Source organism: Lepidochelys olivacea (assembly GCF_965140295.1).
Source record: "Lepidochelys olivacea isolate rLepOli2 genome assembly, chromosome: 4".
NCBI classification, from domain to species: domain Eukaryota; kingdom Metazoa; phylum Chordata; order Testudines; family Cheloniidae; genus Lepidochelys; species Lepidochelys olivacea.
The window spans coordinates 86,643,964-86,670,520 of NC_140414.1; the positions used below are offsets into that span (position 1 = coordinate 86,643,964).

The 26,557-nt window shown below is 43.7% G+C and overlaps 1 protein-coding gene across 4 annotated transcripts in view; it reads right to left on the reverse strand.

The window, feature by feature from the left end:
• IRF2 (interferon regulatory factor 2) overlaps positions 1-26,557 on the reverse strand; it is an 82,481-nt gene that overhangs the window by 50,453 nt on the left and 5,471 nt on the right. Inside the window, exon 1 of one of the 4 annotated variants that reach the window (XM_084626316.1) lies at positions 13,401-13,711. The exons of 1 other annotated variant lie outside the window; for it this stretch is intronic. The gene's annotated coding sequence lies outside the window, so the exon portion shown is untranslated. Of the gene's footprint in view, positions 1-13,400; positions 13,712-13,940; positions 14,287-26,557 lie in introns of those variants that run through there. 2 more of the 4 variants (XM_084626318.1, XM_084626315.1) reach the window with 2 other exon arrangements.

Here is a 26,557-nt window from a genome sequence, read left to right on the forward strand (position 1 = left end):
TGAAGAAAAAAAAAAAAAAACTAACCCCCAAACCCTCCCATTCCCTCAAAAAAAACAAAACAAAACAAAAAAACACTGAAGGGGCAAAGAAGGACATATCCCACGCGTATACTGAAACACACACATTACAGATTGCATGATAGACAAGTCCTAGAAACTGTACAATTTCAATCAACAGACTCCCCTTACATTCAGAGGCTATTTCGTCAGTCCAATAGCATCCCTGCTCCACCTAAAGAATGTTAACACTCCCTAGCTGGAATACAGACATTAAACATCAAAACAAACTATCATTTGGTTTCCATGCAAAGCCTCATTTTCCCACAGCAGAAAAGACAGAGCTGTTATTTTACAGTGATCTCAGGCATTATTAGAGAGCACCCTTGGATTGACAGGTTTCAGAGTGGTAGGCATGTTAGTCTGTCTCAGGAAAAAAACAAAACAAAAACCCCACAAGGAGTACTTTCTACTTGTGGCACCTTAGAAACTAACAAATTTATTTGGGCATAAGTTTTTGTGGGCTAAAACCCACTTCATCAGATGCATGCAGTGGAAAATACAGTAGGAACAATATATACACACACAGAGAACATGAAAAAATGGGTGTTGTCATACAACTGTAATGAGACCAGTTAATTAAGGTGAGCTATTATCAGCAGGAGAAAAAAAACCTTTTGTAGTGATAATCAGGATAGCTCATTTCAAACAGTTGACAAGAAGGTGTGAGTAACAGTAGGGGGGAAAAATGCATGGGGAAATAGTTTTTACTTTGCGTAATGACCCATCCACTCCCAGTCTTTATTCAAGCCTAATTTAATGGTGTCCAGTTTGCCAATTAATTCCAATTCTGCAGTTTCTTGTTGGAGTCTGTTTTTGAAGTGCACTTAGAGATTGTCCTGTTTGGCCAATGTACATGGCAGAGGGGCACTGTTGGCACATGATGGCATATATCGCATTGGTAGATGTGTAGGTGAACGAGCCTCTTATGGTGTGGCTGATGTGATTAGGTCCTATGATGGTGTCCCTATTCTGTCTATTCAAGGGGCACCATCATAGGACCTAATCACATCAGCCACACCATAAGAGGCTCGTTCACCTGCACATCTACCAAAGTGATACAGTAACTCCTCCCCCTCCCTCCCAGAAATTCCAAGAGGGAGGAAGCAGAGAAGAGGAACTTGTGCAATGCTCCCTTGTAAAGTCGCTGCTCTTCCACAAAATCTTACATGCAGTGTACAGAGCAAGCAGCCAAATGATGTTATAAGGGAGTACTGCACAACTTTAAAAGAGCATGTTCCCTAATTGAACAGCGATGTAACTTTGAAACAACGTTAAGTGGGAGGACGTTATGTGAGGAGTTACTGTATATGCCATCACGTGCCAACAATGCCCTTCTGCCATGTACATTGGCCAAACCAGACAATCTCTAGGCAAAAGAATAAATGGACACAAATCAGACATCAAGAATTATAACATTCAAAAACCAGTTGGAGAACACTTCAACCTCCCTGGTCACTCAATTTCAGACCTAAAGGTTGCAATTCTACAACAACAAAAACTTCAAAAACAGACTCCAACGAGAAACTGCAGAATTGGAATTAATTGGCAAACTGGACACCATTAAATTAGGCTTGAATAAAGACTGGGAGTGGATGGGTCATTACACAAAGTAAAAACTATTTCCCCATGCTAATTTCCCCCCCTACTGTTACTCACACCCTCTTGTCAACGGTTTGAAATGGGCCATCCTAATTATCACTACAAAAGGGTTTTTTTCTCCTGCTGATAATAGCCCACCTTAATTAATTGGTCTTGTTACAGTTGGTATGGCAACACCCATTTTTTCATGTTCTCTGTGTGTATATATATATATATATCTTCCTACTGTATTTTCCACTGCATGCATCTGATGAAGTGTGTTTTAGCCCACGAAAGCTTATGCCCAAATAAATGTGTTAGTCTCTCAGGTGCCACAAGTCCTCCTTGGATTGACAGAGCTTAGATTTGTCTTAAAGAAAACCCACACTATGTGAATACAGTACACCTACACCTCATTCACATAATTAAATTTATCAATTTTAAAATACAGAGCATACCTCATCTTCTCCCAGTTATCTAAACAAATATCTCACTTGCATTAGATCATATGTAATACAGAAACAGCAACTCAAATTACTTCAACAGAGCTACACTGATTTATAGCTGCTGAAGACCTGGCTCAAAACACATTTAAATGCATTGTTAAAATGTTAAATTATTTAGGGTGAAATCCTGGCCCCATCCAAGTCAATGGCAAAACTTCCACTGACTTCAATGGAATCAGGATTTCACCCTTAATACTTACACTATATTTATAGATCTTATCAGTCTCAACTTGATTTGTGATATAAATTGTAAAGAAAAATGAAGGGATTTAACTTGTAGAAATGTCGTTTACGAACCTTTTGAGGGAATAAATCAATACCATGGCACAATATAGGTTTTAAAGATATACTAACAAATTAACAAAGAAAATAGTAACCTGGAACAACAAGGACTCCACTTGCATAAAGCCCTAGTCATTGGACTCTATGCAGGTGAGATGCCGAGGATTTGGTGAACTCCATCTCCCTGAGTTGGGATAGCATTCACAGCCCCTGCACAGCAGTTGCAGATCTCCAAGCCCATCCCCATTTCAGCCTTCTGTACCAGCCTATACACGGCTGACAAGAATACCCTTCCTGTGGTGCATTCCAGTGCAGCAGCATTCCCAATCCCTCTCTGGCCATAATCCTGCAAAGCACATAAGCACATGTTTGAAGTTAAAGTACATGCCTAAATATTTTTGCAGATTGGGCCCTCTGTGCAGCCTGTACACACTGTTTCTTGCCCTGGCCCTCAGCACCACAGGTAAATTTCACCACTATTGCCCAAAGAATCATAAGTTTTGGGAAAATAGATTCATAGAATAAAACAAGACCTCCATTCTTTCCTTTTGACTGGAACCCAAAGAAAGTCCTTGGGAATTTATATCCAGGCAAGGCACAAAGAAGAGAGTTCTTAAAGTCCTTGATCCTCAATCTTGCCTGGGTTAACAGGGTATAGATTATTTTCCACTAGTAAGTATATGCAAAAGCAATTTCTTTCATCCTTGACATGGAGAAACCAAGGGAAAAATTTGTTCAAATCAAGAGGAAAATCTCAAGCTTTTCAATTTCCCAAAAGAGGGGTTTAATGACTGACGTTACTGGGAGTAGAAGCAGGTCCCAAAAAGAAAGAACCATATTACTAAAATTACATAAAAATATTATTAAGGCAGCTTTCTTTCCTACATTATGTTACATCCCTCACTCTGTGTAAGCTCAAAACTTGTCTCTCTGACCAATGGAAGCTGGCCCAATAAAAAATATCACCTCACCCACCTTATCCCTCAATCTCTAGGCATTTTAGAAAATGGTGTTTCAAAGTTATTGCATGATCCTTCTAGTTAAATGCAATCTGAGTTGTACGTGCTCAGCACCTCTCAAGATGCTAAAGCTATGTCAGTCAATTTCACTGTGTAGCTACACCCTAAGGAAAAATATTCTTAGAGTGGCAAGACATTCGGAGAACACAGTATTTTATGGCTGTTGTGCAAGAATTTTCCCAGACCGATGAAAATTAGGAAGTATTTTGTTATGGCTCAAATCCCTTTAAAGAATCACTTCTTCTGTGTTGCCCACAAGAACTGAATTAATAACATTTTTTTTTAATTACTCCCTTGTCCTGGTATCCCAGTACATCCGGTCTTCTCTGTGACTGGCTTTTCAGGCCCTTTTCCAGAAACAATGCATCTGCTTAACTTTATACACATGAATAGGCCCCCTGAAGTCATTGGGACTAATCACATGCATAAGCACCTGCAGGATCCCAGCTTTAGACTGGTTTCAGAGTAGCAGCCATGTTAGCCTGTATCTGCAAAAAGAAAAGGAGTACTTTTGGCACCTCAGAGACTAACAAATTTATTTGAGCATAACCTTTCGTGAGCTACAGTTCACTTCTTCGGATGCATGGAGTGGAAAATACAGTGGGGAGATTTTATATACACAGAGAACATGAAACAGTGGGTGTTACCATACACACTGTAACAAGAGTGATCAGGTATGGTGAGCTATTACCAGCAGGAGAGAAAAAAAACAAAAACCTTTTGTAGTGATAATCAAGGTGGGCCATTTCCAGCAGTTGACAAGAACATGTGAGGAACAGTTGGGGGGGGGGGGGGGGAATAAACATGGGGAAATAGTTTTACTTTGGGAGTGGATGTGTCAAAGACTGGGAGTGGATGTGTCATTACACAGTCTTTATTCAAACCTAATGTAGTAGGGACTGTTTCTGTTGGTCTCCTGTCCAGCACCAACCACCCAATCAATGTTTAATACACTATCAAGGATAAAAATAGGGTTTAAACCAAAAATCAAAAACAAAAAAAACCCCATGATCTCAGTCTCCCCTTAGTGCTGTTGTAGCAGCTCAGAGGGAATTAGTAAGGCTATGTTTACATTTCTGAAGATACCAGAGGAGAGAAAAGGCCAGTTTCAGTGGAAGCAATCTATGGAGTGTGTTGAAGGAGGACTTTTCAGGTAATTTAGCCATGGACTGAACCTGAGGTAATAATATAACTCATTCAAACAGTACTTGCTTCTCATGATTTGCTTTGTTTTCATAACATACCTTTCTCTGCAATACACAGCAAAGACTGTTTGCACCCTATACTAAAGTACAACCTAACGTTTGCTTAAAGGTTTCATTTTATTGCCTGGGTGTGGGCTGTTTCTACAATTCTAGTTAATAACTAACCTGTACCTATACTACTGTCAAAGATAAGCATTCCTATCTTTAGACCACCAATGCCTAGCCACCTGGGAGGCATCAAACACAATCCGCTCATGAGATTGGGGCTCACTTCACTTAACTGAAAAGCACTGTTATTTTCCTGACACCTGTCTGGAAGTTTCATTATTAACAATAAGAATATGTTTATTCTTGCTCATTGAGTTCCACCTCTCAACTTAGCATTCTAACTAACCAGTAAAAATGAACACAGAATCATACCATAATTGGGGCCTGGAGTGTTTTGAATCACCCAGACTGCATACTGAAAATGTTTCTGATGCATGGACTTATTTATGATTGCAAAAACAGCATATGAAAGAAGCAGATGTGTACACAAAAGACTGATTGAACCAGTGCAGTTATTACAAAGCTACCAGTTAAATCAAAATACTGAGATATTTATAAGAAAACTGCTTCTTTTCATGACTGTAGTTAAAGATTTGCATTAAAAGAAGCACCAAATATGAAATACTCAATATTGTCTCTTACTCCGACCACATGATGTAATCCTCCTTGTTGTAACAACAATGGCTTTTTCCACTGATACAGAATGTAGGAGGATGTTCTCTATTTTTTAATGTAGGGGTTTTTTTTTTTAGCAAATTTGTTGTTCTTCAGAGACTAACAGCAATAGAGAGAGCCTAACTTGTAACATGATAGCTATTTCTATCCTGAGACTTTCCTAAATAGAGATGATCTATAAGTGTCAAATAGACACTTAGATAGAGACCACCAAACTTATTTCACTTATGATCTAATAAGGAAAAAAATATATATCTAACTAAAAAGATTTTCATCCACCTTTCTTCCAAATTTCAACTCTCCAGAACATTCTTTGCATGCTAAGAATTTAAATTTTGGTGTGTTTGAATTTAGTGCATCTCAAAGACATCAGTCTGAAATCCCTGGAAACAGAAGTCTTCTGATTATCCATAGAACAGCTCCAACATAGACTGTGTAAGCTTCCCTGCACTGTCCTTCAACATAGACCTGGAAGGTCCATCTCTAGAGAGGAGACTAAGTCAGGCTTCATGTCTGTTCAGCACTTTGCTCCTTTGCTGAGATCCCAGCTAGCATGTGGTGGTGAGTTTTCTATTGTGAACACCTGTCCACAGGGAACTGAGTGAAATTCATTTCACATTATCAACCAAGCAGTCATCATCAGATGTAAAAATGTCACTTGTTACTACTGACCTGGCCTGGATCTGAATTGGTGACCACATGTGAAAAATTCTATATCCCGTTACCAATCCTATTAACTATTCCATTCTCAACATCCCAATAATTTTGAATACATTTTAAGTTACATAAAACAGTTGAATGGCTCACTGTCATCAGACTGACATGACTACTATCATTTTACTCAGTAAACATTTGTCATAATATTTCAAACAATTACCTCCACAAGTGAATAATACATATGGTATTGGTACATACACCTCAACAACTTCTCTTTTAGTATTGTAGAGTCACTGCATATACCTTCAGGTGAGAGAGAACTTGTCCTGGCCAAACTTTTCAGATGACAACTCCTTTCATTCTTTTAACATGTATTCGGGTAAAGGGACATTATCACGTAAAAATCACATGCAAACACTCAGTTATTCACCTAATATGACCTTAAATGATTTAAAATGACAATTTTTAAACTCAATTTTCATTGTGCTACTTATGCTCTGTGTTTTCTTTTTTCACGTCTGTCAGCTGGAAAATAAAAGCCAATGGAGTTGGTTTCAGTTTTATTTATAGTTAGTTTCAATTTTGTTTATAGTCAGTTTTGTTTTCCGGTTTTTAATGTTGCAATGTTTGGATTTCTGACACTGCAGGGAAAGCTTATTTTAAAAATCTGTTTTCATTTTCTCTTCTCTCTCACGTGGGCTCTTTTTTTTTTAAAAAAAAGTGGAAACATTTTTATTGGACAAGGTTTTTATAAAAAAACTTAATGTTCATGTCAAATTTAAGTCAACAATGTCCCTTTAAGAGGTACTATAATTCACATCTGCTCAAAGAAACATTCATTCTGACAATTTAACATGTGATCTTGAAACTAAGACCTGCCAGCCTACACAATGCAGGCAAAAGTTGGCTGCAGGAAGGGAAAATTTTAAAGGCCATGTCTATATGTACAGCACTGCAGCTGCACCAATGAAGCATGTCTGGTGAAGACGCTCTATGCTGACGAGAGAGAGCTCTCCTGTCGGCATAATAAAATCACTTCTGCAAATAGCAGAAGCTATGTCGATGGGACAATCTCTCCCACCGACATAGCGCTGTGCACACAAACACGTCAGTGTAACTTACGTTGCTCAAGGGAATGGTTTATTCACGTCCATGAGTGACATAAATTATGCTCGCATAAGCTGTAGTGTAGCCATAGCCAAGCTCTGTAAACTAGCGGGACAACTAATTTCTCCCCTGCCACATGGTACTACTTGGGAAGTAAAGTGTTACACAGCATGAATACAGGTATCAGAACTGGGCCTACAATGTCTGCAATTAATGTACAATATCAATATGAATATAATGGGGTAAAATCTGCCCTTGCATTCACACACAAGCTCCCATCAAGGTCATGGAAAGCCAGTGTACATATCCATAGGACAGAGTTTGGCCAATATCTTTGAACTGCAACTTTCTTTGGACATCCCCTAAGAAATTATTGATTCTTTTATTGTACATGAACTTTAATACATCTGAAAATGTAAAGACTCCTATGATTCTAATTTACTAGAAAAAGGAAGGTAGGTGGTTGTTTACAGTAGTCTACAGTCTAACTGCAGTTAAAAGTAACATTTAAAACTTCATGTCTCTTCTAAAATTTAACTCCACCCCTGACATCAGGATTCATTGATATCCACAAACTAACCTTTGAAGTTTACTTGAAAACAGATGTGCTAGTTGTAACTCTCCAATCTGCTCTTCTCATGTGGTAAGAAATAACCTATGTCTATAGTGAATTAGCTCTTCTAATTGCACCACAAAATCAGGTGAAATATGCTGCAACAACTGAATTTAAACATTATGTACAATTAGAGTTTAGTTTTGTATAATGTTACATTGAGTGAAACCATGTCACATGCAAGAGATTTTTTTTAATGCACGAATTCAAACTACTCCAAGTTAAAATGTCTAACTAATGAGTGTTGTTTCCTCTTGTTTTTTCCTACCCCCCCCCCCCCGGATGTTCTGGTTTAACTTGGATTTTAACTTGAAGAGTGGTCAGTTTGGATGAGCTATTACCAGCAGGAGAGTGAGTTTGTGTGTGTATGGGGGTGGGGGGGATGTGAGAAAACCTGGATTTGTGCAGGAAATAGCCCAACTTGATTGTCATGCACATTGTGTAAAGAGTTGTCACTTTGGATGGGCTATCACCAGCAGGAGAGTGAATTTGTGGGGGGGGGGGGGTGGAGGGTGAGAAAACCTGGATTTGTGCTGGAAATGGCCCACCTGATGATCACTTTAGATAAGCTATTACCAGCAGGACAGTGGGGTGGGAGGAGGTATTGGTTCATATTCTCTGTGTATATATAAAGTCTGCTGCAGTTTCCACGATATGCATCTGATGACGTGAGCTGTAGCTCACGAAAGCTTATGCTCTAATAAATTGGTTAGTCTCTAAGGTGCCACAAGTACTCCTTTTCTTTTTGCGAATACAGACTAACACGGCTGTTACTCTGAAACCTGTCATAATGAGTGTTGTGTTTGCTGCAAGCTACCCCCGAGAGAACAAACAAACTAAAACATCAGTAGGTCACTAATTTAAACAAAATTGACTATCATTATGTTTAAAAAAACCCATATTTCTTTAAAGTTCAAAATTTCTGTAATACTTTCTCTCTAGACCATTAAGAGAACTAGAATACTTCAATCATTTACAAGAGGCTACATCTGAAAATTCCCATCCTGTTTTTAAAGGTTGCAGGAATTAAAAGTGTTTTGAGCTCTATGAAAGGAAAGTGCTATGTAAATGCTAAATGTATAATTATTATGTGTAAATCATTAACTGGCATTTAAAGTCAATTTCTGTTTTTCTAATATTTTTTGTTGTGCTGTTGTAGCTGTCTTGATTCCAGGATATGAAAGAGACGAGGCGGTTGAGGTAATATCTGTTATTACTCCAACTTCCGTTGGTGAAAGAGGCAAGCTTTTGAGCTCTAGAGAGCTCTTCTTGGGTGACCTCACCCACTTTGTTCTCCTAATAGATATTTTTACCCTAATCAATGATTCTGCATAGCAACTTAGGACAGATCCTAATTAATAATTCAATAAAACTTTTGAAACAGTGGGGTAAATTCACTAATCTGATGATTCGTTTGTCCTATGATTTTATCCACGTGTAATTAACACACAATGTAACAAAGACCAATTCTGGTTTATTACTCCCACTTTATTTATTTTCACTTGTAAATTTCCCAAAACATACTAGAAGGGGTTTTTAAGTTATCCACAGTCTTTCCATAATTGCTTCTTCCAATATAAACTTCTAATGCACTGAACAGCTAGCAAGTGTGGGGTTTTTTTTAAAGGAAAATTCTATATAATGTATAGTTTGTTAGCTGCTGGTCTTGTCAGCATGATTCAGACCCAGATTCTGCAAGCATTTACACACATGCTTAATGTTAGGTATGTGTATATAGTCCCACTGAAGTCAAGTTCATGAGTTGTTGCAGGAGTGGGGCCTCAGTATGTATACCTTCAATACTGCATGGTCAGGTTACCTTAAATAACTCCTATGTCCTTAAATCTACAGTCATCACAGGACTTTGAAGAACTGAGTTTTTATTATGCTAATCTGTACTTAAATCCCTAACTTCAACTTCACAGTTACAGTCAGAGGAACCAAATAAGAGCCATATGCCTGTTCATTACAATACTAAAGTTGGACAAGGAACTGGTAATGAATAATTATCTTTTGCTTCTTTTTCTGCACAGAAATTGTCTACAAATAGACCAAGATTTTCTTATAATTATTTGTTATCAGAAATTCTTGGTCAGTGGCTTGTTCACAATCAGTTCACTGTGAATATTCAGTGTTCAAAATTTTAAATTGAACTGTTCTGAATGGACACAAGTCACATAGTAAGTTTCTCCTCTCTGACTAGATAAGCATAACTCAGAATTAGGCCACCACTGTGGACACACACAACTGCAAATTCAAAATGTGTTTTCATCAAATATTCTGCAATATTTGATAAAAAAAGAATACAGTATGGGTCAGATTCACTCATATGGCTTGACTGCTTATGACATTCAAGCAACACAAAGCAGTCATAAACCCGATTTAACTGATCAATGATCAGTTAATCTGGGTTAACAGCAGCTTTACATAACTGAAGTGGTGCAAGGCAGCTAGAATGTACTAGTGAATCTGGTCCCTTGTGCCTACCGCCAGCAATTTGTAGCATTTATATCAAAGCAGACACCACCATGCTTTTATGGCTCTAATTTAAAACTTTGTGTTAAAGGTCTGAACAGCTCAAGAGCAGGGAAACACTTGGAAACACTTAACACATGCGGTTACTTTTATACACGAGTAGTTCCATTGCCATTGATAGGACTACTGGTTTGCTTAAAGCCATGTATATGCATGTTTAAAGGATATGGATACAGATTAGCAGAGAAGGAAAAGGAAAATAAACAGTGTATTATTACCTATGTCGTGAGTTTGTTTTCTGGTTACAAAATTGCAGTGCAGAGTACAACATATTCATTGCTAATGCAAGTGAACACTGTATCAAGAAAACCATTGCTCTCAGACTGAACACTCAGCTCTTCTGCTGTTTTATGCCAGTATAAATGAATGATAATGTAGACAGGGCCAATCAAAAGAATACTATCACTGAAGATTACTCAGAAGGCAAACTTATGGTACTTAACACATAGAGGACATGCAAAGAGCAGCCCAGGATAGACAGGCCTTGTTCATGCCCTAAGCAACATCTGACAGCAGGGGAAAGATTCAGACTCATTCAGAATGTTGATCAATCTCACAGAAACTTTGACTCTTAACTGTGCTGCTTTCATAATTATGTCACCATTTTTCCAGTTACAGTGAATTTAAATGTTGGTGCAGTAGTGAATTCTCTCGTCACAGTACTAGGTAAAGCATTTACTGCAAGAGGTAAACTATGCAAGACTATTAAAATATTTATTTTAAATGTATGTTTAAATGTAGAAGTTGATACTTCATCTCAACAAACTGGAGTGCTAGTTTACAATTCCTACCATATCTAAGTGACTGCAATCTAAAAGTCTCTGCACATCAAATTGTGTTATAAATTACAATCATATAATAATTAAGCACAAAGACTATGACACTGAAAACAGTAAAACTCTTCTAAGTGAGAATTTGATCCTGCATGCTGTACAGAAACAAAACCCCTATTGTTGTCATAGGGAATTTTGTTTGGGAAAAGTGTCCAGGACATGGCCCCTGAGCCTGATGGTGTTCACTTTGATTAATAATCAGATCCTAAGCACATCACCCAGAATGTGCTAGTGACAACCAATATAAATAACACATTTCAAACATCAATACCAACTGAAAGATGAAACTTCAAGTAGTGCAAGTGTGGAATATATTTTTTTAAAATACAAGACTCCAATCCTGCAAGCTGATCTATGTGGGTGGTACTCTGTGCCTATGCAGAGCCCCAATGACTTCAATAAGGCTCCCTGCAGATACTAGAGATCTGCCTGGGTGAATCAACTTGGTAGCTTAGTGCACGAAGGGCACATGACAGAAATACTTTTTCAGTCACGTTTTACAGGACATTGCTGTCCCATTTATTTCACAATTCCAACACACACAACAGAAACGCAAACAAAAACAAAAACCAAACCCAGTGTTATTATCTAGAGCTGCTTTTAGAAGCATTTAATACCACAGTAATAGCTGCTATAGAAAGATCTTAGATTCAAAGTGTGTATTACGGTCATATAAAATCTTATAAAGGCAATTGGCCACATCTACAGACCCATGTCTCAAGGACATTTTGCTTCTGTTTATGCTAGGAAAATTACCCATACTTGTCAATGAGCATTTTAGAATGTAAACTTGCTGGGGAATGAACTAGGAATTTCTCTGTGTTCTGCATATTTTTGTACTCAATGCATAACGCAGGTTCCCCAAGGTCTTCCTTGATGGGACTTCCTACAACTATAGCTATTATCAGTAATGCCTTGAAGGGCATTTTTCACAGCTTTCCCACTAGACATACCAATGTTGGAAGCCCTAGTATAGGCACCCACCATCTGCCACAGGTGTTTTAAGCACCCTATCACCTAACTGGCTCAATGCAGGTCTACTGACAACCATGCTTGGGTAGGAAATGGCAGTTTAGATACTCCAAGCAGGGCTGTTACTGGCCCAAGTTATAGACCAACAGTCACAAGAGGTCTCCCAACACTGCTAACAGCAGGGGAACTGAGCCAGCAAATATGTGGATCATTTTCCCTAGTACAGCCCGGGCTTTTCAAGGGGAAAGGTTGTTTGGCGGCTAGCACAGACAGGGCCAAACTGTGCTCTAGGCCCAGTGCACGTAGGTGCGTTTCTAACAGGGACGGGAGGGGACTCTCCCCCTCTGTTTTTGGGCAGCGCCAGGCGGAGGAAGTAAGCCCTGACCCTCATCACGTGCCCGCTGGAATACAAGCGGCAGCCCCCAGGCCAGGGCTGCAGCGCGCGGCCTGCAGCGAGTCAGGAAGGGGGCTGGGCCCGATCCACACGGCTAGCAGTGCCCACGCTCTGTCCCTCTCCCCGGCTGGCGGGACGGGGACAGCCAGGGTCAGCATCTCCGCAGCAGAGCCAGGGCCTGGCCGCCCGGCGCGGAAGGGGGAAAAGACCCAGGCGGCCGCTGCGACCCCTGCCCCGGGAGCGCCGCCGGCCCGCGCGCCGCCCGCCAGAGCCCGAACGCCGGCGGCGGCCAGTGGCGCGCGGCAGGCCCCCGGGCTCGGCCCCGCCATGGGGCACGAGAGGCGCCTCCCTCACCGCCCGGCGCGGGGGAGGGGAGGACGGGAAAGGAGGAAGTGCTGGGGCTTGTATAACAACACCGGGGGGGGTGGGGGAGTGAGTGACACCCTCCAGCCCCACCCCCACCCGAGCCCCTGGCCCCCACCCGGCAGCCCCCGCCTGCGCCCTGCCCTTGCGCCCCCAGCCCGGGCCTGCAGCAGCCGCCAGGCCTCCGCAGGGAGCAGCGGCCCCGCGGGACTCGCGTCGCCCCCAGCCCCCTCCAAGGCCCCGGGGCCGCAACAAGTGCCGCGGCCGAGCCCCGCACATCCGGGGATCCGCGCCCGCTCCCAACCCGAGCCCGGCCCGCCGCTCGCTCCCTGGGCCGGGCGGGGAAGGGGTTACGCGGCCTCCCCTGCCCCGCCCGCGGCGCACCGCCCGGGGGGCAGCCGCTGCCCTGCGCCCTCGCTGTGACTGCCGCTCCCTCCCCCGCGGCTGCTGAGCAGCACTTGCTCCCGCTCGGTCCATGTCTCAGCCCGGCTCCCCTGCCACCAGCATCGGCCCCGAACCGAGCGGGACCCCCCGCGGCCGGGGTGCGGATCACCTGCAGCCCCCACCCCGGCTCAGCTCCGCCACTCCATTCACCCTCCGTGTGCCGCAGTGACGGGAGGTCAGGCTGGCGCCGCGGGGGTGGAAGTTGCTGCTTTTATGTCCCTCTGTGTCGTTTGGCGTCTTTTTCTCCTCTTGCCTTTTTCTTTTCCCAGTCCAACTCTCTCTCTCGCTTCCCCATCCGTCACAGCGGGAGAATTAAATGCTTCCCTCCTTTGTTTCCGTTGTTGATCGTCTCCCCGCATTAGACTCAAAATAAATTCAAAGCCTAAACCCTGCTGATCTGGACACACGGTCGGTCTCGACGCGGTCCGAGACAAACACATCTCCTTCCTTCCAGTCGATCGCCTTCTCAAATGCAAAAGTGAAATTAACCTTCCTTTCCCTACAGCAGCTTCACCTAAAATCATATGATCCATAACACCGCTGACCTTTTATTTTTAAATCAATATTAATTATTTGAGAACAGGCACTTCCTGTTTGCCAAACATCTGTGTAAATCCACATACAGAGACAGTAGTAGTTAAAAAATTACCTTGTTTATTCGCGGTATTTATATAATTCCTCAAGGTTAACGCTGTTGCCAGGGGATGCAAAATGGAAATGAAAACACTCAGCTGAATAATCGCAGGAGCAAAACTAAAAGTTACTCCCTCTGCTTTGGCTGAGAAGAGTCCAGATCGAAAGCAAAACAAGGAGAGGAAACTGCGAGGAGCTGAAGCTTGGAAATTCCCCCCACCTCTCCCCGGCCTGTTTGTGCGGAGGGAGGGGGGAAGCTGAGATGGGAGAGGTGCGGAAGTTTACCGCAGCCTTTCATTGGCAGACACAGCCGCTTTCATCATTTCTCGGAAAAGTCGATTTCATTTTCACTTCCCTCCAGCAGCGGCAGCGAGCAGCAGCATGTTAGTGTGTTAAAGGCAGAGAGAGACACAGAAAGAGCTTTCAGTTCCAGGGCACAGAAAACTAAAGACACAAGACCGCATTTTCCCCTCCTCCAAATAATCCACAAATAAGTGACTGGGAGATTGTTCTCTTCTAGGGTGGAGTAGGATTTGGGGGGGAAATGTTCCAGTCTCCAGATCTCTATGGAAATATAGATTTAAAGGGAAAGAAAGGTATGTGCTGAAATTGGACATGCACAAGCTGGAACATAAAATGGTCTGGAAAATAAACCTAGTGTCTTAAGTACATAAGAAATGGGACAAAATTAAAAGCCAAGTGAATATGGTTGGTTGAAGCAAAAATAGGTCCACAAATTCAGTATGCTTAATAAGCACAATGCAGGTCTGTGCTACCACTACATTGAGTATGTGCAAATGCAGCAGTTGGCCAGTGTATTCATGGCCAGCACATACTCAATTTCTCCACAGAAAGATCTATCTTATGTGCACTTTGACCATTGCATCTGAAAATCTTAAATTTAATTTTCAAGCCTTCCTTTAGTCTTTATTCAAAGCTCCAGTTGTCACTGAAATAATAAATATTTCTCCTCTGGGGTCCCAATCCCACGTCTTTGCTCAAATGGAGTATGAGTAAAAGTTTGCAGGAATAGGCCCTAGGATTATTCAGATCTTTGCAGTATGTTGTGTCAGAAAAAACATGGTCTAGTAGCTAGAGCATTATCCTAGGACTCAGGACCATTTCCCAGCTTCACCACAGGCTTCCTGTGTGACCTTGGGCAAGTCACAGAGGCCTGGTCTATTAAAATTTATACTAGCCCATAGCTACATTGATCAGGGATGCGGGGGAAAAATTACACACTCTAGTGACACAGCTATGCAGACTAAACCACTAGGATAGATGCACTTCATGCTGACAGAAGCCCTCTTCTAATGGTTAATGGCATTTGGGGAGGTGGTGTTCCCATACCAGTAAAACGTCTCCTTCTGTCAACGTACGCTCCACTCGTGGGGGTGGTTTCTTTACAGTGCTGGGAGAGCTCTCATTGCTCGTGAAGACATACCCTATCACGTCATGAGTGGCAGTGGAGTTATTCCTTAAACTACAAAGGCAAGAGGAGTGCGACATGGATCTCGCCCCGCGTAGTAGCTGTGACAGGAGATTGCTTGTGGCATTCACAGAGGTGCTGACCATTGTGGACCACCGTTCTGGGGCTCGGGAAACAAGCACTGAGTGGTGGGATCACATCGTCATGCACATCTGGGATGACGAGCAGTGGCTGCAGAACTTTCGGATGAGGAAAGGTACATTCATGGGACTGGGATGAGCTCGCCCAGCCCTGTGGCGCAAGGACACAAGGATGAGAGCTGCCTTGTCGTTGGAGAAGTGAATGGCAATTGCACTGTAGAAGCTGGCTACTCCAGACTGCTACCAATCAGTCGCTAACCAGTTCGGAGTGGGAAAATCGACCGTCGGATGGACTCATGTTGACGGAAGTGTGCAGGGCCATTAATCGTATCCTGCTCCAGAAGACCGTGACTCTGGGCAATGTGCATGACATTGTGGCTGGCTTTGCACAAATGGGCTTCCCTAACTGCGGAGGAGCACTAGATGGCAGTAATATTCAAATTCTGGCACCAGACCACCTAGCCACCAAGTACATTAATCAGAAGGGTATTTCTCAATGGTTCTCCAGGCGCTTGTGGATCACTGTGGTAATGTCATGGGCATTAACACAGGCTGGTCCGATGCACCTTTCCTGGCCTGTTCAGGAAGCTGCAAGCAGGGACTTTCTTCTTGGACCAGAAGATCACTGTAGAAGTCAAAATGCCCATTAAAAGAAAAGGAGGACTTGTGGCACCTTAGAGACTAACAAATTTATTTGAGCATAAGCTTTTGTGAGCTACAGCTCACTTCATCGGATGCATGCCGTGGAAAATACAGTGGGGAGATTTATATACACAGAGAACATGAAACAGTGGGTGTTACCATACAAACTATAACAAGAGTGATCAGGTAAGGTGAGCTATTATCCTGGGAGACCCCACCTACCCCTTAATGCCATGGCTTATGAAGACATACCTTGACAGCAGCAAGGAGCAGTTCAACAACAGGCTGAGGAAGTGCAGCATGGCTGTTGAGTGTGCTTTTGGTTGTTTAAAGGCCTATATGGGAGGCTGGACCTGGCCATTGACAATATTCCTATGTTTATCGCCATGTGCTGTATGCTCCATAATATTTGTGAAGGGAAAGGTGAAAGCCTCACTCAGGGCTGGACCACAAAGGCTCAGCGCCTGGAGGCTGAATTTGAACAGCCAGAGACCAGGGCTATCAGAGGGGCACAGCATGGGGCCATAAGGATCAGGGATGCCTTGAGGCAGCAATTTGAAGCTGAAAACCACTAATATTTGTTGCTATTCTCAGGAGTGCAGTGCTTGTAATGCTAAAAGGTGATTGTGGTTGGTGCAGACAATGCACTATGAAGATATAAGAAAATCGCCTGTTGCTTTGCAGGGCTTTGTTTGCTTTCAATTAATGGAATAACGATGGCTTTCAAACCAAAACAATTCTTTTATTAAAAAACAACAACCAGAGGAGAGAGACAAAAAAACACATCAGCACTGAGGGAGATGGGGGAAGGGAGGATCCCAGGAGGAGGTGGGGTCCTGGGATGGTTAAAGATTTGTGTATGTCCAGGTATCATATCCAACCTTCTCCTTTGGAGTACAGTGCAGCGGGTACTGTACTTCAGCAGGGCTAAACTGCAGAGGAATGGGTGTTGAGGGTACTGGGAGTCCGCAGGGCTAGACGGGGCAGGCTTGGCATGCAGCGGGTACAGACTGGAGCCAGGAGGTTGATAAGAGTGTGTTGGAAGTGTCTGGGGGACGCATGGGAAAGAGTTTTGCGACAGTGGCTGCAGGGGAGGGCGGGTGCAGAGCTGCTCGGTTTGCAGTGCTACTAGCACCTGGATCATATCTGCTTGGCGCTCCATAATGTTTAAAAGCTTCTCCATGGCTTTGTTCTGGCGCGCCGCGTTCTTCTTTCGGTCCCTCTTCTTGCTGTCTCGCCACTCCTTCAATTCTTGTTTTTCGGCTGCAGAGTATATCCTGACCTCACGCAGAAAATCCTCTTTAGTTCTTTGTGGATGCTTTCTCATTCTGCGCAGCCGTTCAGCCGGCGATAACAAAGGCGGAGGTTGGGCTCCCAAGGTCCTATCTGTGAAGCCAAAATGCAACATTTTACAGAAGCACTATTGTTTGCAACACAGAGACCACTGATTTAAAACACAGGCGCTATTCCCATACCTATCAGTAACTGGCTGACCCCAGGCAAGCACTCATGAGTCACAAGACCCTCAAAATGTTGAGTAACTGCAGGGGCAGGGGAAGTGTTCCAGGACCGTATTGTACACTGGGTACGTGGCTCTTGGGGAGAACCAGCACTGCGGGGGAGTGAGGGGGCTTATAATAATTACTGTCCCCACATTTTCCACAGGCTGTGTTCATTATGGAAGATACCTCGCTGTTGACAGTGAGCAGGGAATCAAGGGAGGCTTTTCTTCAAGACTGCGCCTTCCGCTCTGGACATTATGCAACTCCCCTGTGTACAGCAATGGTCCCTCCCCAGTAGCGGCAGAGAGGCATGGGAAAGTTACCGTTAATGGGGCAAGAAACAAAGCAGCTCTGCCAAAGAACCTGCAGAAGCGGATTGTCCAGTATCTCCATGAGAGTTTCCTGGAGTTCTCTGAGGCAGATTCCCATGAAGCGAGGGAGTCAATCAACACCCTGTTGCACCGCTCAGACTAGGCATGTGGTGGTACATGCATCATACAGACACAAGCCTGTTTTCTGCAACCCTCCTGCCTCCAACAACTCGCTTCAGCAATTCCCAAAATCAAAGCCACTTACCAGGGGCCTCCTCTCCTGTTTGCGCTTCGCCAACATCCAACAGCTGTGACTGGCTAGCCTCCTCCAGGGTAGAGAAAAGCTCCGGGCTGCGTGCAGCTCTGACCTCCGAGTCATGCTCTGCCTCTGGGCCTCCCTCCTCCTCCACATCTTTGTCCAAGATTTCCTCCTCCTGGCTCGGTCCACTCTCAACGGGCACGCGAGCCACCAAAGTATCCACAGTGACCTTCACAGTGGTGGTGGGGTCACCACCGAGTATCACGTCCAGCTCTTTGTAGAACCAGCAGCTCATGGGCGCAGCACCAGAGCAGCAGTTTGCCTCCCACGCCTTGTGGTAGGCGTTCTGCAGCTCCTTCATTTTGACCCTGCACTGCAGTGTGTCCCGGTCGTGGGCCCTATCATGCATCGTGAAATCTGCCCATGGGTATCATAATTCCTACGGCTGGAGCGCAGCTGGGACTGCACAGCCTCCACTCCCAAAATGCTGATGAGGTCCAGCAGTTCGGCATTGCTCCAAGCAGGGGATCACCTGGTGTGTGGAGCGGGCATGGATGGCCACCTGGAAAGATGCGCTTGAGACCACTGCACGCGTCACCGAGCAAACAGGAAGGGGACTTTCAAAATTCCCAAGGAATTTAAGGGGTGGGGATGATGGTTGGTCACCTCAGGGCAGGGCAGTAGAGTTCAAACCGATGACCAGAGAGGTGATAACAGTCATTGTGGGACGCCTCCCAGAGACCAATCGCAGCGCTGTAATCGACCCGGGTTTCTACACTGGCACAGAGTGCTGCACGCCTCTCGTCGGGGTGGTTTTTTACAGCACTGCAACTGTGCAGTTTCTGCGCACTAAGTGGTTTGGCAGTGTGTGCACCTCAGGAGTTATACCACAGAAAGCTGCTTTACTGCACAGAAACTTGCCAGTGTCGACAAGGCCCGAGTCTCTCTGTGCCTCAGCTCCCCATCTGTAAAATGGGAATGATAGTACTTCCCTGCCTTCGAGGGTTGTTGTGAGTTTCAATACTTTATAGAGTGTGATGTGCTTTGGCTTAGATACTACAGAAATGAGAGCCCTAATAATAAATACCTTAGATATATTTTCAAACATGACAGTAAAATAGCACTGAAGATACACGTAGTAGTTAGGATGATATTTATTTCTTGAAAATATAGGCCCCAATCCAAAGGGCGAGAGGGAAGACAAATAATCCTTACGCTCTTACTTAATTTTGCACATGTGATAGTAATCCCTCAATGTGCATGCATCTTTGCATGATTGGGCCTCAAGTAAGATTGCCAGGTGTGGTTTGAATTTGTAAATCACATTCATTTTTTTGTTTAAAGCACTGTATTTTAAATTTTAAAATAACAATAAGAAAGACAAAATGTGAATGACTGCAGCTCATCCATGACATGAAAATTCCCAGCACACTGGTTCAAACAACTCATTCTGGAAAAGGAGAACAGTGACAAGGGTGAGCTTATGCAATATTTGGTAACTCTTATAATTTCCAGTTATTTTACAGAATGATCTATCTTTAAAAGATTTTTGTTTCTTTTTCACACGATTTGCTGACATTTAAAATATTATAATATTGTTGTATTTAAAAATATACCTGTAAGGAAATCCTACATTTTTACAAAGAGTCAACAATGTCAATGACCATTGATATTTTAAAAAAATCATTTGGCCCATCCAGTGAAAACAGAAATCAAACTGTTTTAGTATATTTATTCATCTTTCCATATCTTATTTGTAGGGTTGTCAATTAGGGAACATTAGTCCACCATCTCTTCTATCTATGTGTGAGACTCCCTTTTTAAAAAATGAGAGGGACTATCTCTGTTCCTCCAAATATCTTCCAGACCATTGTCTCCTTTTCCCATTAGGTGTCCTGTTCTCCAGTTGGGCACAAACAGAGAAACATCTCAATTTATAGACTGTATTGAGAATGCAAAACTGCTTAACTAAGGCCCAACCAGTGGACATGGAGAGAAGGTGGATGACTGCAAGAGTCAAGAAAGTTACCTCTTCCCAAATCTCCCAGCAAGGACAGTGTCATCATGTCTCCCATTTTTGCTGCTGTTAGAGAGAGTCAGAAATTGGCTGCTGGATGTCTATGCATCATCCAGGGTTGTGTTCTCTCTTTGCAGCAGTACAGAAATGGAAATAAAAAAAAAAAAAAGACAGGATGGCACAGAATTTGGTAATTCCAGAGTATACAGAACCCTTCACTTTTAGCACGCTGTTTCAAATCCAATCCGTGTCAATAATGACTGAAAGGTATCACCATCTGAAGCCTGCTTGGTGAGCTGTGCAAAATGATTCAGTCCAGTTTCTCGTGTCCACATAATGAAAACTACCATCACACTTGACATCCATTTTGGACAGTTTGAGCTGACAGGCCAAGAACTAAATGAGCAATGATTGAGCGCGGCAACAAAATATTCTTTGCTGATAGTCTATAAATACAATTCATAAAATAAAAAGAAGGATCTCTGTAAATTATCCTTCTCCCTAGGGAAAAACAAACTGTATTTGTCCAGTTCTTCAATTCTCATCTCCTTCCCTGCACCCCAAACCCCTAAGGTCAAAAGCTGCAAGATATTCAGTGTTCCTTTCATCACTTATTTCATCACCTTAAGACTTCTTCAGCCATTGATATTACTGATAATATCTTACAGATTTAAGATATCCACATCCTGTTTCTGAAGAAACTTTAATAGTGATAGCAGGAAGCACAGAGCCTGAGGAGTGTCTAATGTTTGTGAAAAAAATAACTAAGTAGCTTAATCCCCAATTCATAGATTTCACAGGTTCCAAGGCCAGAAGGGACCATTATGATCACTTAGTCTGACGTCCTGTATAACAGGCCATAGAATTTCTCCAAAATAATTCCTAGACCAGATCTTTTAGAAAAACAGTGACTTTTTAAAAATGTCAGTGATGGAGAATCTACCACATCCCTTGGTAAATTGTTCTAGTGGTTAAAAATTTATACCTTATTTCCAGTCTGAATTTGTCTAGTTTCAATTTCCAGCCATTGGATCATGTTATACCTTTCTCTGCTAGATTGAAGAGCCCATTATTAAATATTTGGTGCTGTAGCCATGTTGGTCCCAGGGTATTAGAGACAGAACATGAGTGAAGTAATATCTTTTGACAGGTTTCAGAGTAACAGCCGTGTTAGTCTGTCTTTGCAAAAAGAAAAGGAGTACTTGTGGCACCTTAGAGACTAACCAATTTATTTGAGCATGAGCTTTCGTGAGCTACAGCTCACTTCATCGGATGCATACTGTGGAAACTGCAGAAGACATATCTTTTGCTGGACCAACTTCTGTTGATGAGAGAGAGAAACTTTTAAGCTTTTCTTCTGATCTGTGAAATGGAGTGTCACATCTAAATACAAGGTGGAACAGACTGTTTAGCGTAAGTAGTTAATATATATTTCAAGGGGACATTCAAGGTTAAGTGGTCCATTAACACCTCTCCAGTCATTCAGGGTGGGAAGTTTGGGGGAGAGGGCAGTTTAGTGCATTACAGATCGTTGTAATAAGCCATAAACCCAGTGTCTCTACTCAGGCCATGCTTTTTGGTATGTAGCAAAGTTATTAATTTAAAACTCCAGGCTCATCTTCTGAAGATATTGTGCAGGTTTCCTTTCAGGATGAGGACTGAGGGGTCAGATATAGAGTGATCGCTTTCTGAAAAGTTTTCACCCACAGGTGATGTGGTGACTTTTATCATTTTTCTGTGAGAGTTCATTCGAGAATGTAGTGATTGCCTGGTTTCACCCACATAATTGCTGGGGCTCTGGATGCGGTACTCCACATGTTCTGACATGCATGCGTAGGACCCATGGATTTTGAAAGGTGTGTTGTGGGGGTATTAATTGTCGTAACAGTGCAGAAACCTGCACAACACCTTCAATAGACAAGCCTGAGAGTTTAAATTCATAACTTTGCTAGATACTAAAAATCATGGACTGAATAGAGACACTGGATTTACGGGTTATGACAACAATCTGTAACCCACTAAACTACCTTCTCAGCCTTGCTCCCCCATGGCTGGAGGGGTGTTAATGGGCCACTTCATCTTGAATGGTCCCTTGAAATATATGTTAACTACTTATACTAAACAATCTGTTCCACCTTTTATTTAGCTATGACACTCTGAATACATTTCCCAGACCTGAAGAAGAATCTGTGTAAACTTGAAAGTTTGTCTCTCTCACCAGCAGAAGTTGGTCCAATAAAAGATATTACCTCACCCACCTTGTCTCTCTAATGTTCCCCACGTAGGTATGTGGGGCTTGTCGTCAGATACAGCGCAGCTGAGCTGCTGTAGTGTTTTAGGGCATGGCTACACTGAAAACTTCAAAGCACTGACACAGGAGCACTCCGACGGCAGCACTTTGAAGTGCGAGTGTGATCGCGCATGAGCGCTGGGAGACAGCTCTCCCAGCGCTCCTGGTAATCCACCTCCACGAGGGGATTAGCTCCGAATGCTGGGAGCGCAGCATTTTTACACTAGTGCTTTAAAGCGCTCAGACTTGCTGCGCTCAGGGGGGTGATTTTTCACCCCCCTGAGCCAGCAAGTTAGAGCACTATAAAATGTAAGTGTAGCCAAGCCCTTAGTGAAGACGCTACTGTGCTGACAGGAGAGCTTCTCTCATCGGCGTAGTTAATCCGCCTCCCCGAGAGCTGGTAGCTGTGTCAGTGGGAGAAGCTCACTGTCTACACTGGGGGTTAGGTCGGTAAACTATGTCACTCAGGGGTGGAGATTTTTCACACCTCTGAGCCATGTGGTTGTACCGATATAAGTCTGTAGTGTAGACCTGGCCTCATGGACTGTAGTGAAGTTACCCCTAAATGGAAGCAAGGTATTTATTAAGTACATGCCTAACTTTAAGCACATGATCAGTCCCATCAGAGTCAGAGAAACCAACCATATGATTAAAGTTAGGCATGTGGATAAGTACATTACCTGAAATGGGGCCAAAAGAAGTAGAGAGTCCAACTTTCAAATTCTAGCTTACAGAATCCTGGCTCTCCCCTCCATTCTGCCTCAGTAACTGCACTCACCTTTGGTGGTCTTTTTGTTTCTCATGCCTCCCACTCTAGAGGACACAGAGCGTCACTTGAGCCTGTTCCTGCTGTTTCCATCCTCTTCTTCCTTGGTGGAGTCACTTTCTACTCCTTTGAAATGGATATTGTTATTTACATTCCCCCCATGCTTAGCATCCTCTTTCCTGCTGGACTTCAATGTCTGGTTCTCCTTCCTCCTCTCCTCCTAATCCTACTCTACACTCTCCTCATAGTTGCAACTTCCATATAGATAATACGTCTGATCTTGCTGGCTCCCATTTGCCCTCCCTCATGTCCTCCTTTGTTCTTCAGGTCTGGATTGATTCCCCTACTCACTGTCCTGGCAACCCTTTTGAGCTAATCTTCACCTTTTCTCTAGTCTCCAGGTTCCCTTTCTCACTCTCTACTGCACTGGTGTATGATTTATACAGTGGCGGATTAGCGGCCCCACTCCGCCCACCCAGGGCTCCTGCTGGGGAGCGGGAGAAGCCACCCCTCCCCGATCCTGCTCCCCAGCAGGAGTGCTGGGCAGAGTGGCATGGCAGGGCAACTCGCACGACCTGACCCCGTTTCCCTGGCAGGGAGACTACAGGCAGAAGGGGTGGGGACGGGCCCCCACTTGCTCTGGCCCAGGGCCTCTGGATTTATATCATGTCTGCCAGTTTGCGGCGTTGGTTGCTGTGTTACTGGAGTTCGTAGAGCACAAGGCCCTACCTCCAGACATTTTCCACAAACAGATGTTATTTCCACAAATCTATATGGAAATCACCTTCATCTGTAACTCTTTCATTCAGTGAAAAGAACAGATTATGCAGTTAATTAATATTAGTGATCCCCTGAAATGATTATCATAGCATCATAGTATTATTTATGGCAGGTGTCACCAGGTGACACTGATACACATAGGCCAGGTCTACACTACAGACTTATATTGGTATAACTACATTGCTCAGAGGTGTGAAAAATCCACACCCTTGAGCAAGGTGGTTTTACTGAGGCAATCTCCAGCTTCTCCCGTCAACACAGCTACTGCCTCTCAGGGAGGTGGCTTAACTATCCCAAGGGAAGAACTTCTCCCATTGGTGAAGGAGCATCTTCACTTAAGCAGTACAGCAGCACAGCTGCACTGGTGAAATTGCGCTGACACAGCATTTTAAATGTAGACCTGCCCTTAGTCTTTTAAGTCCTTTTTCTTAGTGTGCCAGCAAATATTCAGAATTGAGAAGACACGCTGTGCTGTTAGGTTTTGTTATGCAAGGGTCTGTGTAGAGCTTGAGGTCCTTGGAGAGAGCACCGTAAGAGCAGTGGGAGAGTTTGGTGTCTGCCTGAGGCCTGGCTCAACAACACAAAGTTAGGTCAACATAAGCCGATGCACTCCAGTCAGTCCCAGCAGTTGAGCCTGGGCGAGCCTGATGCAGGGGAAGGAACCTGGGGTAAGTGTGTAAATGTTTTTCCCGTTACAATGAGGTACTGATGGCACCCCAGCTTAGCCAGGCACAACCATCGACTTTTCATTAATTTACTTTGTCTAGAAGAGGGAGCCAAAGATTTCTAGGGATGGTGGCCTTATTTCTTCCTTCACAGTAGGACACTTTCCCACGCCAGTCGGTGGTAACTTCAGCAGGCACCATTGCAATAAATACGCTAGCAGCATACAGGTCTGGGCAGCTTCAGGACACCAGCTGTGCTCTTTTTGCCGGTAGGTCCACAAGAGTCCGCAGCATCTGTTTGCTGCCAGAGAAGCCCCGTTATGTCCTGGTGCTCTCCTTTTCCTGCTGAGTCTACTGGGCCTGTCACCTGTCTGCTCTTTCCTTCTCCATACAGCCTGCCATACTCACCCTCCAGGCCCTCTGCTCACAGACTGATGCAGCACTGGCTTGCAGGATCTTGCTGAACATGTCATCCCAAGTCCCTTTCTTTCTCCTCCTCATTTCCATCACTGCTGGGGGGGCCAAACTCATCCTGGCTGGTGCGGTGACTGGTGCCATGCATGAGCAATCCAAAGCAGAAGTGTCAATAAGCATGTCTTGATTAACACTATAGGGGGGCAAGGCAAGGGAGTAACTCTCACTTTCTGTTGTGATTATCCTGACAATGGTACCTCTGTGTGTTTTATCTGCAGCTGCTGTCATTATGGCCTTTACGGGTCCCTCCTCCGCACCTATGGAACTCCTGAACAAGACAAGGAGGAGAAAGAAGAGGACTTGGGATGACCTGTTCAATGAGATTCTGTGAGCCAGTGCAGCATCAGACAGTGAGCAGAGGGCCTGGAGGGTGAATATTGTAGGCGGCATGGCAAAGGAAAGGCCAGAAGTCTCAGCAGGAAAAGAAGAGGGAGATGCACCAAGACATAATGACAGGTTTCAGAGTAACAGCCGTGTTAGTCTGTATTCGCAAAAAGAAAAGGAGTACAAGTACTCCTTTTCTTTTTGCAAGACATAATGGGGCTTCTCTGGCAGCAACCACAGATGCTGCAGACTTTTGTGAACCTACAAGTTCAGCAATCATGGGCTCACCTCCCTTTGTAGTTCATGGACAACCGCAATATAGCACCTCCCTCCACCCCCCCTCAACATTCCACATGGCATCAGGGGCTGCATCCCTAGCCCCACTGCTCCACACTGGAGGTCAGTAAGGACAACCAGTTTCATGTACACTGGCCTGTGAGAATCACGCTTTCTGTATGTGTAGCCAAAACAGACACAAATGGTCTTTCCCCTCATTAAGTTCTGTTCCATTAATTTATTTTATTTTTAATGTATTTGCTTTTAAATTGCACGGATTTTTTTTTTTTTTGCAGTGGTTTTCTTACTCAGCAAAATTCAGTTTTTTTGGAAAATAATTCATCTTTATTAGTTCCCAACTTATGCTGCAGTGTGCCTAGAGGTACTGAAAACACTCACTTAGTTGTTATCGTACAGTGTGCCACAACTCCTAGGATCAGTGATAAACACAGCATAATAATCATAAAGGTACAGCAAGCATCGTAAAGTGAGTAGGTACACTGACAGTGTTCTATTCATAGATGTACACCAAGCCCCACACAATTCCTAGCAGGCCCCAGAACTGGAGGGCCAGGTACAGAACAGTCCACCACAACACATTACTGTGGCTCACTGTTAAAGTGCTCTTTCATGGCCTCCCTCAACCGTAGAGCTCCATATTGAGCTCCAATAGCTCTTGTACCTGACTGTTCAAACTCAGCAGAGTGCCCCTCTATCCCAGCGGCAACTTTTGCCTCACAGATATTATCCAGGACCCA